Source organism: Arvicanthis niloticus, chromosome 9, assembly GCF_011762505.2.
Source record: "Arvicanthis niloticus isolate mArvNil1 chromosome 9, mArvNil1.pat.X, whole genome shotgun sequence".
Lineage (NCBI taxonomy): Eukaryota > Metazoa > Chordata > Mammalia > Rodentia > Muridae > Arvicanthis > Arvicanthis niloticus.
This window is the reverse complement of record NC_047666.1, coordinates 34,360,416-34,373,697: the sequence shown is the minus strand read 5'-3', so window position 1 is coordinate 34,373,697 and position 13,282 is coordinate 34,360,416. Positions and strand designations below refer to the sequence as shown.

General features: G+C 45.3%; 1 protein-coding gene across 2 annotated transcripts in view; it reads left to right on the top strand.

Annotated features, from left to right (window-relative positions):
- The window catches only part of Lrig1 (leucine rich repeats and immunoglobulin like domains 1), a 101,126-nt gene that overhangs the window by 53,167 nt on the left and 34,677 nt on the right, over positions 1-13,282 (top strand). The window contains exon 1 of one of the 2 annotated variants that reach the window (XM_076940146.1): positions 11,880-11,898. The exons of the other annotated variant lie outside the window; for it this stretch is intronic. The gene's annotated coding sequence lies outside the window, so the exon portion shown is untranslated. Of the gene's footprint in view, positions 1-11,879; positions 11,899-13,282 lie in introns of those variants that run through there. 2 annotated transcript variants of the gene reach the window in all.

Below are 13,282 nucleotides of genomic sequence, written 5' to 3'. Positions count from 1 at the left end.
GGGAGGGTCCTAGGAGAAGCTCAGTAACAACTGATCTGTGTCTTCCTTTCCTAAGGAACAGCATTTACCTACAGAGAAAAGACGGAGAAACTAATAATCATACAAGGGCTGGCTACTGTCTGAGGTCCCTTCATGTTGCTGATGGATGCATGACAAGAAAGGCTCTCAGATAAAGGCCATTTGACCCGAAGTTGCTTGTCCTGTCTGTGGTAACAGAGTATGGCATAGAGAAAGAGGCATCAGAGGTTAACTCAAGAGCTGAAGCCAGTAGACAGAGAGACAGGAAACCCTTACCCACCTGGGTATATGAAACAGAAGTTCAAGGAAAAGCCTACAAAATCTTCAAGAGAAGATGAGTGTGATAGGCAGGACCTGCAAAGGATCTCCAGGCTTAGGGCAGGAAGCTTTGACAAAAGTCTCTGTCCTGTGCCAGCTGTCCAGCCCATTCCCATTCCTAGGAGTGACCTTCTCTTCTTAATACACTGTCCCTATTCCTATCATTGTCCGTGTGTCCCTATTGTAATCTTTGTTCTATGACTTAAGAATTTTGAAATCTCAGTGGGTACCCTGTGGACTCTGACAACTCTAATATTAGACTTCCGTTCTTCTCCCTCCCCAAAGTGGGTGTGATTTACCACTGTTCAGCTAGCACAGTGAGACCCTGGGGCATTCAGGGGTACTTGTAGGATGATTAGGACAAGGCTAGCTCTATTTTGGGGCCAATTTGCCTTTCTGTCTTTTTTCTTTATCAGCAAGCGGCTGTTAGGCAAGCCACCAAGCTTCTTGAAAGGCAGAGAAGGACCCATGGACTCAGAACTGCAGCCTCATCAGATGCTGGGTACCACCAATGAGCCTCAAAATAGAAAATTAAATATCTACTTTACAGAGAGATCAGTCCTGTGTCCCAGCAGCTTCCCGGGGACTCGGCAGTGCAGCCGTCCTTTTGCCCCCAGTTGAAGTGAGCCTTTCTCTGGGAAAGGAGCCCATGTGGCCTGCCTCCCAGAGAGCCTGCCAAATCACACACAGTCATGACTGGTCATTTTCCTTCTCTCCCCCTCCCCTGTCTTTGAGAGTGGGGGTGGTGGTAAGCCAGGGAGATGAGAGGTACATCTGCAAGTTATTTGCTGAGAAAGTGAAGGAAACACCAGCTGCAGAGCTGGGGGAGCCCAGGCAGGGGGGTGCTTGCGGAGTACCAACTTGGTCATGGAGGTCCCTGCCTTCTGGGAGCTCAGGAGCTCAAGTCGTGCTGCTGAGTGCTTATGTTAGTTAGGCCTTTGGGTGGTGTTCTCTCTCTCTCTCTCTCTCTCTCTCTCTCTCTCTCTCTCTCTCTCTCTCTCTCTCTGTCCTTCCCTCTCTCCTCCTTTTTCTTCCTCCCTCTCTCCCCCTCTCCTGCTCTTCCCCTCTCCCATTCTCTCCCCCCCCCCTCTCCCTTTGTTTCTTCCCCCCTCTTTCTCTCCCTCTCTCAATATAGTACAGGATCCAGTGGGAATACAGGCTGCTCCCGATACTTGAGAAACCAGGGAAGACTTGGAGAGGAGGAGCCACTCCTTGCAGCAGCAGGCTCTGAACACCCTCCAGGGCTCTGTGACTGCAGCTTGGAAGCAGAGCTGCTCTGGTTGCACAACCTCCCGTGTGAAAGGGGCTGGCTCCTGCCCACACCAGCAGACTCATTCCAACTGGGCCATTTCCTTCTCTCCTCCTCCCCCTCCCCACTTCCTGCAGGTGGCTTCTCTAATCCAGTTAGCACTTGGGGAAGCCTCTTGTGCATGTGCACCTAATCCGAAAATGGCTGGCTTGACTTTGACCTGCAGCCTGACCTTGCAAAGAAGTCTGGGCCTATTGTGTCTGCTCACACCTGGGAGCCATTTTCAGCTGTCCTAGCCCAAGTGGAAGAAATGTGTTCGTGTTTATACCAGGCCTTTCTTTCATAAGGCCTGTCATTGTTGGGCAGTATATGCGGAATGCAGAATCAACCCACTTGTGCAGAGGTTAACAGTTTGTAAAGATAGGCTAGATTACTTGGTATATTGACAGGCATATAAAATAAATATTTTTAAATTAAAAAATAGTCAGACATTATACGTCCAGCTTTTTATATATAAAACACTGATACCTGATTTGCTGTGTGTACGCACTGTCCTGTGTGCATTCTGAGATGCAATTCTGTAGTCCAGTGAGATGCTAAAGGCACAGAGAAGGCGAGCGTCTTCCCGTCTTCCCGTCTTCCCTGAGGTTCCTTCCCTCCACCTCTCAAGCTGGTTGCTCACTTTGTTCTGGAATGTGTGGTCTGGGAGCTTAGGAGGATCTTTGTCAAGTCCTGAGCTGACATATCAAGTTGTATTAGGTGTGAGACACCTCGGAGTGTGGGGCAAGATGCTTCTGTCCAGATAATGTTTGCTTTACAAGCATTTGCTGGCCTCAGGTGAGCTCATTTGGAGCCCATTTGGCATCATTCTCATTAAGGATTGCAAATCCGTGAAAAGGCCTCATGCCTCTGCTGTTCAGGCTGCTAGTCCCCACCCTCTCACCTAGCTGGTTCTTCTGGGGGGTTATGGCTGTCTACCTCCTAAGAGCACATCCAGGGAAGTGATGTTGCTGCCAAGCCTCTGCAGAGCCCCAGCCTCCTTTGTGGAAATGCCAGCCGAGCTGCCCATAATGGGGACCTGCCCTTGAAGACATGACTCTAGGGCAGATTCCGGAGCAGTTTCCTCACTTCCTGGATGTATTTCAAACCCAAACAGCTGAGGCAAAGGTGCCAATTTGTGGTTTCTCTTCCCAGCTTCTTAACTGGGTGCTGAGTGAATGTGGGGAGGCTGCAGCGCTGTGGCACTCTGGGCCCTGTCTCCAGTGCCAGCAGCCTCTGCACAGCTGCTTGGGACAGAGCCTTGGGAGATAAAAAGATACTATCCATGGGAGAAGTGCTGGGAAGTCACTTCTGGAGCACGTGGCTCTGTGGTGAAGGTAAATGGGATCTCCTTGCTTCGTACTGTCTCCTGTAGCTTCAGATTACAGTGAGGTGGCCCTTGCTTTGTTGCTGTCCTTGTTGCTGTCCTCTGAGGCTCTTGGTTTCCTTTACATGAAATCAGGAGGCCTGGATTAGACAGTCTGTCTGCCTGGAACTGATCTTACTTGCAGGTATTCCTTCTGGATGATCTCTTGTAAACCTGTTGGAGTTCAGAGACTCTGTGTGTGTGTGTGTGTGTGTGTGTGTGTGTGTGTGTGTGTGTGTGTGTGTGTTTATGTGTTCATTCTTGGCTTTCTGGTATATTAGTTCCTTTATTGGAAGCTGAGGAGTATAGCTCTGTCACTCTACCTGGCCTTCTGTCAGCTGTGACTGTCCTAGCTTTTTGTTCTTGTGACAATTATTAATTAGGGTAATTACTGATTGACAAGTGGCTGTGAGAAATAGAAATTCTCTGAATAGCTTTAGTTGCATTTCTTCAGTGGCACAATCTTGTAAAATTTCACAACCAGGACATTCATATCATATAGTCAAGTCCTAGAGCATATCCATACCCACTAAAGGCCCTTCTGCATGGTCATACCCACTTCCTTGCTGCTCCCACACCGAGAAGCTACTGGTCTATACTTTTTTCTTTTAAATGTTCTGAAGATGGAAACTTGGGGGGTTGGTCCTTTTGCTGAGTGTAATTCCCTGGAGGTTGATAGAGGTTATGTGTTGATACTTTGTTCCTTTCTGATACCAGGTTGTGTTTCCTAGTGTGGATATATCACACCTTGTGTAATCTTTCACCCTTTGAAGGTCATCTGTGGGCTTTCCAGAGTTTTATTGTTCTGAATAAAGTTGCCGTGAACACTCATCTAGCAGTTTTTGTGTGAAAATAAATTTTCATTTCTCTGGATAAATGCCTCAAAGTGCAGGGGACACACTGCATGGTCTGTTTTGTTTTTTAAAAATGGCCAGACTCTTCCAGAATAGCTGTGCCATTTTCAATTTCTACAAGCAATGTATAAATAACCCACTTTTTTTTTCTGGTCAGTGTTTGGTGATAAATTTTATTTTTATTTAATTCTATGGCCATTCTACTAACTTCTTAAATCTATAGATATAGATATATTTCATTGTGATTTAAATTTGCATTTCTCTGATGGTCAGTGATGCTGAACATTTTCTTCTGCCTTATTTGCTACCTGTGGGCTATTTTATTTTTTTTTCTGATTTTGATACAGTCCAGGCTGGCTCTGAGCTCTCTCTTCTCATAGGTGTGTACCCCAGTGCTCAGCTGTCTGTGAATCTTTTTGCTGAAATGTCAGACTTCCTAATTATTTTCAAATTAGTTATTTTACTTTACTTTCGGCATTTGAGTTCTGTAAGGCCTTTACATATTCTACATACTGGTCTGTGTTGGATGTGTAGTTTGAATATATTTTCCCCTTGTCTGGTATTTGGAGGTAAAGTCCAGTACATTACTTTCTCACCTTTTGGATTGTGCTTTTAGGGTCAGGTCTAAGAATTTGTCTAGTGCTAAGCTGAAAGATTTTCTCTTGTTCCCCCACCCTGCCCCCCACATATGTTTTGCAGGCTTACCTTTGGCATTTAAGTGCACAATGAATGGCATGCTTTAAAAGCATGTAGTTCCAAGAGAGAAACAGAGCACATGCTTGCTCTTGTGGGCCTGCAGAGCAGACTGGATGGGGTCTGGTGTTCGGGGTGCAGAACAGTGGCATCGACTGTGGTGTTGCTCTGGTGCTGTGGCAGTCATGCCATCTATGGGGTGGATAAGGAGGACATCATTAAAGGGCCAGCTCTTAAGCCCATTCTTGGTTTTCCAAGTGCACTTAGTTCATATGCTGAAAGGCTTGGGAAATTGTGTGGTAAGAGAGAGTCTAAATCTTATGATCAGGAGATCAAACGTCTTCCAGATGAGGCAGGAAACAGGCCTGGTTTTATTTTTAAAGGCACAACATGGTATAACTCCCCAGAGGGAGAGGACTTTGTCTTAAAGGCTTCAGCCAAATGCTGAAACAGCTTCCTCCTCTGCCTGGAACTACAGGGCTGTTTCAAAGCTGGCTTATGGATCTAGGGGAATGTTTCAGTGGCAGGCAGCCCTTTGGTGGCCCCTGAAGAAATTTCTAGGACATCCTGGCTCCATCAATTCCCTTTCTGTTCTCTTCTTGTGCTGCTTCTGCTCACAGGACAGCATAGCTAGGAGTTTGAGAACACCTAGTTAGCTGGATGGCTCCTAGCCAGGATGAAGCCTCTGAGTTTGGATCTGGATGAACCTTGACTTGCATGGTTGGAACCATTCTTCCTTGTCATCATGCTTTCAGCCTAGAAATGAGAGGTACTCTCATCATCTGTGTAGGCATGGGGAAGCTGACCACCTTAGTCATATTCAGTGTATATAGAGGAGGTCTGATGCCCTAGAGCAACAATGTGTTTATAGCTTGTAGGCTAAGGGCTTGGAAAGGTGTGTGGGTCACTAGGGGTATATACAATGTTTCCTAGTTTCATTTGTTTACTCAACATCTGTAGAGACAGGTCCTACCACTGTTCTGATCACATGGTAGCCCAGCACAAGGGATGCTTCTCTGATGGGAGGTTCTGGGTTCTGACCAGTGATGATCTCTTCCCCAAGGATCTGACTACTACGCTTCTCCATCATAAGGCTATTCCACAACCCTGAGAGTGTGGCATTTACATTCTGGGCTCCTGTGTAAAGTTATTTCCATCTGCAAAGTGGGAAGTCCAGCCTGTCTGTAGATCAGCTCTGTGAGTTTAATCCAGGTTTCAGCTACCGTGGCCTGGAGTAGGCTCACATGCTGTGAGACTGTTAGGGTACAGGGTTCTATAGGAGACTCTAGACTGCAGTACCCAGAATCCTCATCTGTGCATAGTGCACACATAGCGAATCGGTGAAGGCTATGCTCCATAATACCCTTTACCTAGGTATTTCCAGTTAAAGATTAGGTCTCACGGGGGCCAGAGTGATGGCTCAGTGAGAGCTGGTTGCTCTTCCAGAGGACCGATATTCAATTCCCAGCACCTACATGACTTCAGGCCCAGGAGCTCTGGTGTCCTCTTCTAAGTCTTGTGCAGGTACCGCACACATGTGCACAGATATATATTCAGAAAAAGCAAAAACAAAAAAACCCACCTTTACACATAAAAATAAATAAAACCTAGGAAAGTTTAAAAAAAAAAAAAAAGGTTAGGTCCTACAGCTCAGCATCTAATTCACATTTAACTGTTTTTTGTTTGTTTGTTTTTGTTTTTTAAATAAGCTTATTTACCAAATTGGAAAGCACAGTGGTAATAGTAAGAGTAAAGATTTGATTGCTGTTAGACTCTGGGTGAGGGCTATGTCCTACTTTTCTCTGTCTAGGACTTTTAGAGTGGTGCCATGCACACTGACAACCCATGTATCCTGCCTCTGGCTTACCACATTAGATGGACAGTGTTTTGGTATACTTGACACTCAAAGATGACATGAAGTGTGGCCATATGAAGGACTCTGTGCTCTGTTTGGGAATGTGGGAACAGGGAGGTCACCCTGTTGTTTTTTATCCTAGTTACATCTGTTTTCTGGTCCTGCATGATGAAGTCAGTAGGAAGAGGGACCACAAGAGTTGGTGACAGAGCTCATTGGTTTTTGGACTCTGGTGCTCCCCTCACAAACCAACATTTGTGGGGGTCTCTTTCATGAGAATCCTTGCTGGATAGAGCCCTTAGTGGAGAAAGACTCTTTCTTCTGGCACCTTGGTCAGAGGGCCTGGAGTTTGTTGCTGACCTTAAACGTCCTCTTCCCATCTTGTTTTAAGCAACTGCCATCTCCTACCTTTTCTCCTCCTCCATCCCAATAACAGGAAGAAAAATCCACGTAGTGCACTGCTAGGGGCGAGGGACTGGACAGTAACACAGTGCTGTCTGGCTCTGTCTGATTTGATTGTTCAGAGACAGCTGCCCAGACCCTGGGGTCTGGGAGACTCTGTGTTCCTCATTGTTCTGTGTAGTTTTCTTTCCTACAGCATGGGCTATGACCTTGACCACATAAGAGACTGGTCTTAGACATGTTTACTGTAAGTCAGGAGAGGCCTGGCTGGCCTTGCCCTTTGGTTGTGCCAGAGATGGAGGCTTGACAGCCTGCAGACTGCTAGTCTAGTGGAGGGGGATACAGGGAAGCACCATGGGTGTGCTAGGGTCTGTGAGGTAGCAGATGAACCTCACAGGTAGAGGTGGCTAGGGTCAGAAACAAGGAAAACAGTTTGGGGGAAGATAAAGCTGAGAGAGCACCTGGGGGCCGTGGTGGTGACCTTGACTAGGAAAGAAAACATTTGTGGCTTTTCCATGTAGGGTGTCTATATGTAGATGGAAATTCCGATGGTCTTATGACTCTGATAGACACCCTGCTGCCCTGCCTAGATAACAGTACAGATTCCCTTCCTGCAGGAATGGAAGGAAGTCCAAGCCTTTAGAAATCCCAGCCAGTATTGGGGATCCCAGCCTGTGTCCCCAGGGATTAAAGGCAGATGTGGTTTCAGAGCACACTGGTCAGTGGCATCTGACTGGAACCCTTCTGAGGGAGTGGGAAAGCATTGTGCTGGTGACACTAGGATGACTCAGCCTGCTGTCCCCAAGCCAGGCAAAAAGAAATAGCAGCTAGCCTTGATCTAGCAGTGTCTCAGCCATGAATCTCAGTATTTGGGGCTAAGTGAACACCAGAAAGGTGTAAGTAACTCAGAAACCCACTTTCCCCCACTTTCTTTAAAATTGCCTATGGGTTCCTTACCTGGAAAAGAAAGTTAAGGCTGCTTTACTTTTAATTCCTCTTCATTGTTAAAAAAATGTAGGCTTGATGGTTTTACTTGTATTTTCTTCTATATAATTGTCAGGAGGTTGAGCTAGAGTTGTATTTCACTCAACAAACCCTGGAGGAGAAACTTCTATATTCTAAGCATTTTTCTGGGTACCAAGGGTATAGCAGTTAAGAAGAGAAAGTGGAAATGCCCAGCCAGTGTGTTCCTTGCATTCTGCTGCTGTAACCTCAGGACTACATGATACTTGAGACTTTTTTGAGGTGGGGGCATAGATTTGAGACAGTCTCATTTTGCAGCCCAAGCTAACTCTGGACTCATTAGGCTGGCTTAAAGCTCAGTCTTCCCCTGCCTCATCTCCCGAGTGCTAGGATTATCGGCACGGGCCATCCACACGTGGTTGAGATTTTATTTTTAATTAATATACTTTTAGAGCAGGTCCGGGCTTATAGAATAGTCATACAGTCCAGAGCATTCCTCTGGCACCCCCTTCTACTCCAGTACTTGCTTCCCTTGTCTACTGTGGCTCAGTATTTATACTCGATGAACCAAAGATTATACGAGATCTCCTGGAATTGTAGTTCTGTGGATCCGAATGTGCAGCGACTCCCCGAGACTCTAGTTGTTTTACCTATCCATCCTGCCTTCTTCCCTCTCCCTCTTGGCAGCTGCTGACACCTTACTGTCTCGGTGTTTTTATCTTCTCAGAATTTCTCAGAATGTTGTTTTTTGGAGTATTAGGAAGCCTTTTCATGTGGGCCCCTTTTACCCAGGAGTGTACATTTTCCTGAGGACATTCTCTGTGACTGTTTTATTTGTGCATCTTTATATAGGATGCTGCAGCAACACTTGGCAGTTAGGACTATGTCTTCATGAACCAGTTCTCCCCTGGGCTGGGTCCTTCTACACCCCGGCTTCTCGCTTTTCCTAATGCTGGGACTCTTTAATACAGTTCCTCATGTGGGGACCCTAATCATAAGACTATTTTTGTTGGTACTTCATAACTGTAATAACTTTGCTACAGTTATGAATCACAACATAAATATCTGATATTCAGCATATCTGATATGTGACCCTTGTGAAAAGGTTGTTAGAACCCCCAGAGGGATGGAGACCCAAAAGTTAGCAACCACTGCTCTAGACTTAATGATGCCGAGTGCTTCTTGATTTTCCCTGGTTTCTTCTTTGTAAACCTGTAGCTTCTAGCTCAGTCCGCGTAAGCTGGTGGTGGGAACCGAGTGGGATCTGCTGCAGCAGTGTCCCTCAGACCATGTCTTCACATGGTTGTGAGGCATCAGGTTTTTTTTTTTTTTTTTTCCCAAAGAGTTAATGGAAACTGTCTGTTGAGGACCCCAAGGGGGTCAGTGATCCTGAAGGAAGTGAGCCGGCTGGGAGATTGGTTGACTCAGCCCAGTCCTGCCTTAGGAGGGTTGACCCTGCCTGGCGGAGGCTGTTTCTCCTGCCACTGGGCTGCTCTTGTTTTTATCCAATCTCCACCTGAATAAACAGATTCAGAACGTCATCTGCAGCCAGGCTGAGAATCTGCCAAAATTCCCCAGGGAACTGGTGATTCACTAGCAGCAGGGGAAAGAGAGAGGCAGTGAGCAAGAGACCTGCTCACTCTGATTCTCACTTCCTGTCCACCAAATCATCTGGGCTGGGCCATCTTAAAAGATACTAGTGTCTTCAAGCAGGTTGTGAGTTCACACAATGGGACAGATGGTTTTGGTTTTCTCTTTAGGAAGATGGTTATAAACCAGGCTAGTGGGGGCAACAATACCTCTGATTGCCATGTTGAGCTTTTCTTTTCTTTAGATTGGCTTTTGAAAGCTCTTCTGTGCTCACTTGGTTTAAAACTCTCCTGGGCCTTGTGTTCAGGCTGCATAGGGCATTAATCTTGACATTATTCTTGCCAGCTTATACCCTATACATGTTATCATCCCTGTGCTCATTGTTAGGTCCTCAGTGAACAGCTTAACAAGGTGATTAGATTGAACTTCTGTGGTTCTGAGCTATGTTCCTAATACTTATGTTTTTTTACACTTACACTTACATACATTATGGATGTATAGATGGATAGATAGACAGACAGACAGAAAAGACAGACAGATAGACAGATAGATAGATTTTTCAGGAGCCAGTCTTCAGTAGTCAGCTTCAACCATGTGGGTCCCAGTGATTGAACTTAAGGTTGCTAGACTTGGCTGCAAGTGTCTTTATCCACTGAGCCACCTCACTGGCCCTTATAATAGGTTTCACTGAGAAGTGGGGGACAGACAGTAGCAAGGTGTGACTTCCATAAACAAAACAGCATAAAATGGATACTTGGAACAAACTGTTTCTCAGGTTCATTTCAACCTTGGAGAATATAGTCTGCAAGAAAGCTACCAGCATCTGTATGAGGCTGGATATGTGCATATCTGATGACCGTGTGTAATGTCAGGACTGGCCCTTGCATGCCTACCAGATACGCACCAACAGGCATATTTGGAAGACTTTCCTGTGTTCATGGTTATGATTTTCACAATAGTCCCAGCTGGGAATACTCCAGTGCTGGTTAAAAAATGGCATGGAAAAAACAAACAAAAACCAAATAACCAAATTAAATTCTAGTAGAAATACCATGTTATAGTTGGGATGGAGGCTCAAGCTTTAGGAGGGTGAGAGTAGTGCCAGCCTGGGCTATACACCTAGACTCTATTACACACACACACACACACACACACACACACACACACACAGACATGCATGCATACACACACTCTCTCAGTAGGAAAGAATAGTCTGAGTAGATCTCAAAATGTGAGCAAAAGTAGCCAGAAATAGAAGAGTTTATATGGAATGATTTTGTATATATAAAGCATACAAATAGACACAATCATTCATGGTTGGAAGAAATTATAGGTTTGGTCTGAGAAGAGTAACAGCTAAGAGAATGTCAGGAGGTAGCAGTTTTCTGTCTTGATCTGAGTGATGATCACGTAGATTGTATATGCGCTTTTTAATAAAATATTCTGAACTCTGAATGTATAACTTATATATAAAAGTCACACTGAGACTTTTATAGTGTAAAAATGTTTATAAATGTATATAAATAAATATCCTGTGGCCTGTTCAGGGGTTCCTTGTTCTTTTGAAAGGTCGTCATCAGTGATTGGATGTGAGGACTAGTGAATGGGCCAGCTTCAGTCTTTTCATCATGAGGCATTTGAATGCTGCACTGTTTTATCTTCAGGGAGGGTCTCTGGTTGTCTCACATTGTGCCAGTTACATGTATGATGTGTTAAGTTATATCGTAGTTCCCCATGTCATCTGTGGATGCCTTCAGTTGTTCTGACCAGACTCTAAGTGCCTGCTAAAGTTGAGCAGTGGGCTGTGTCCTAAGTGGCAGAGTCTCATAACCCCAGAGCAGGGCTGTGGCGTGCAAAGTGCTCTCTGCAGCCAGCGTTGCCCTGCTGGAGGTTCTGATCAACTGCCTCCAGGATGGCTGTGGGAATGGTGGGCTGGAGGTGAGAAAGTGGAAGGGCATGTTACAGGTTGTTGTTGTTGGTGGTTTTTTTTGTTGTTGTTGTTGTTTTGTTTTGTTGTTGTTGTTGTTTCCCTGTTCAGGTCTAGGTTGTGTAAAAAAAACAAAACAAAACAAAACAAAACAAAACAAAAAAAGCCCCAAACCTATGCTTTCTTCAGAGGTTCAAGAAAGAGTTATAATTTGGATTTTTGCTAAATTTAGTGATTTAAAATTATGAAAGATTTTGTATTTCTTGTTAAGAGTTCACAGTCATCATAATGGCTTGAGAGAAGAAAGGTCATCAACGATTGGCTGTGAAGACTAGTTGGCCAGCTCCGTCTGCTTCAGAGTAGTTGGGACAGTTTTAAAGAGACACACAGTATGGCTGTCTGTGTGCTCCACGATAGCCGCATTGGATGAACTCTTTCCATCAGCTCCAGGATGTAAGCTGGGTCACCTTCAAAGAAGAACATGCCAACACTGGGAACCTGGGTTCCATTTACTTCTGAAGAGCTGGAAAAGACGGGCAGTAAAGACTGCAGCTGGGGCTGTCTGATTGGGAAGGAAGAAAGGTCGGCAGCTAAACCTGGTAGAGAAAGGAGACTGACAAGCAGGTAAAAAACTGTACCACACCTAGAATTAGAGTCTTTCCTAGAAACAGAAACTGATTGCTATCAAGAAGGTAGCAAATAATAACACGTGCCCAGTCCTAGCCTGCTGCTTGTTTCTGTTAGTAACGTTTCAATAGAACACAACCACGCTGGCTTTGTATTGTCTATGCTGCTTAGACACCCTAGAAGCAGAATTTGAATCTGAGTAGTGACAAACATCACATGGCTTACAAAACTTAAGTTATTCACCACCTGGCCTCTTAAAGAGTAAGTTTGCTGGTACAGTGAGTGGGTGCATAATTTCAGGAACCAGAAATCGCCACTTGACCTACCTACTCTGTCCCCGTGCCTTTGATCTACTCACCTCTCCTCCTGGCTGTGATCCCTGACAGAAGATCTTTTCCACTACTAAGGGGACTTTGTGAACCAGGCTTCACAGGGTGGAGTGGAACAGGTGCTCGTGATAAGAAGTCTTAAGTGCTCTTTTGCATGCCTCGGTATGTTTTACTGTCTAATTTAACATCAGTTCTGAAAATGTAGCCAAGTGGAAGGGAGCTTATCATGCTTACCCTCCTTTGAAGACTGATATTATTTTTGAAGCCTTTAGCAGGTGTTCCTGTAACAGACTTCTGCTGTATCGAGTTTTCCTTACCCCAAAGGGCAGCCTCGGGGGTAAACTAACACTTGATAGAAGTGAGTACCATGTGACCAGGTTGCCACCCTCTACCCCAAATTCCTGACTGCAGAATCACTGGCTTTGTGAATGTTCCTTTGATGAGGCCATTGCTGCCCCCTGCCTTGCACCGTCCTTGCCTTTTGTAAAAGCAACATGTAGCCTTCTGCTGTTTCAGTTGCCCAATGAGGAAACAGCTGTCTGTGAGCTAATCTTTCCTCCAGTGTGAGTGAGGCCTTTGCTTCCATCTGCCGTGCTTGCCTAGGCTTGGTTCCACAGGTCCTGTACCCAGATGCTGTTCATGTAGAACCCTGGGAAGTTGGAACTGGTGGAAGCCAGTTTACATAGACCCATCAGAGTTGATCAAGAAATAGTTAGCTAGGAGTTGGAGAGATGACATACCAGTTAAGAGCATGTATTGCTTATCTAGAACACCCAGGCTTGATTCTCAGCACTTAAAACTGCCCATGACTCTGGTTTCAGGGAATATGAAGCTTTGTTCTGACTTCTGTGGGCACAGGTCCTTTTGAGGTACAGTGGCATACATGTAAGCAAAACTTACCCATACATATAAAATAAAGTTAAAAAGAAAAAGAAATAACCAGCTAGTATGCAAACAGAGTCAAGCTTTTCTGTGTACTTGCTGGGAGAACCTTAGTGGGCCAGGCCAAGACTCAAGTTCTTCTGGGTTTGCCTCTTGCCTCCTCTTACATC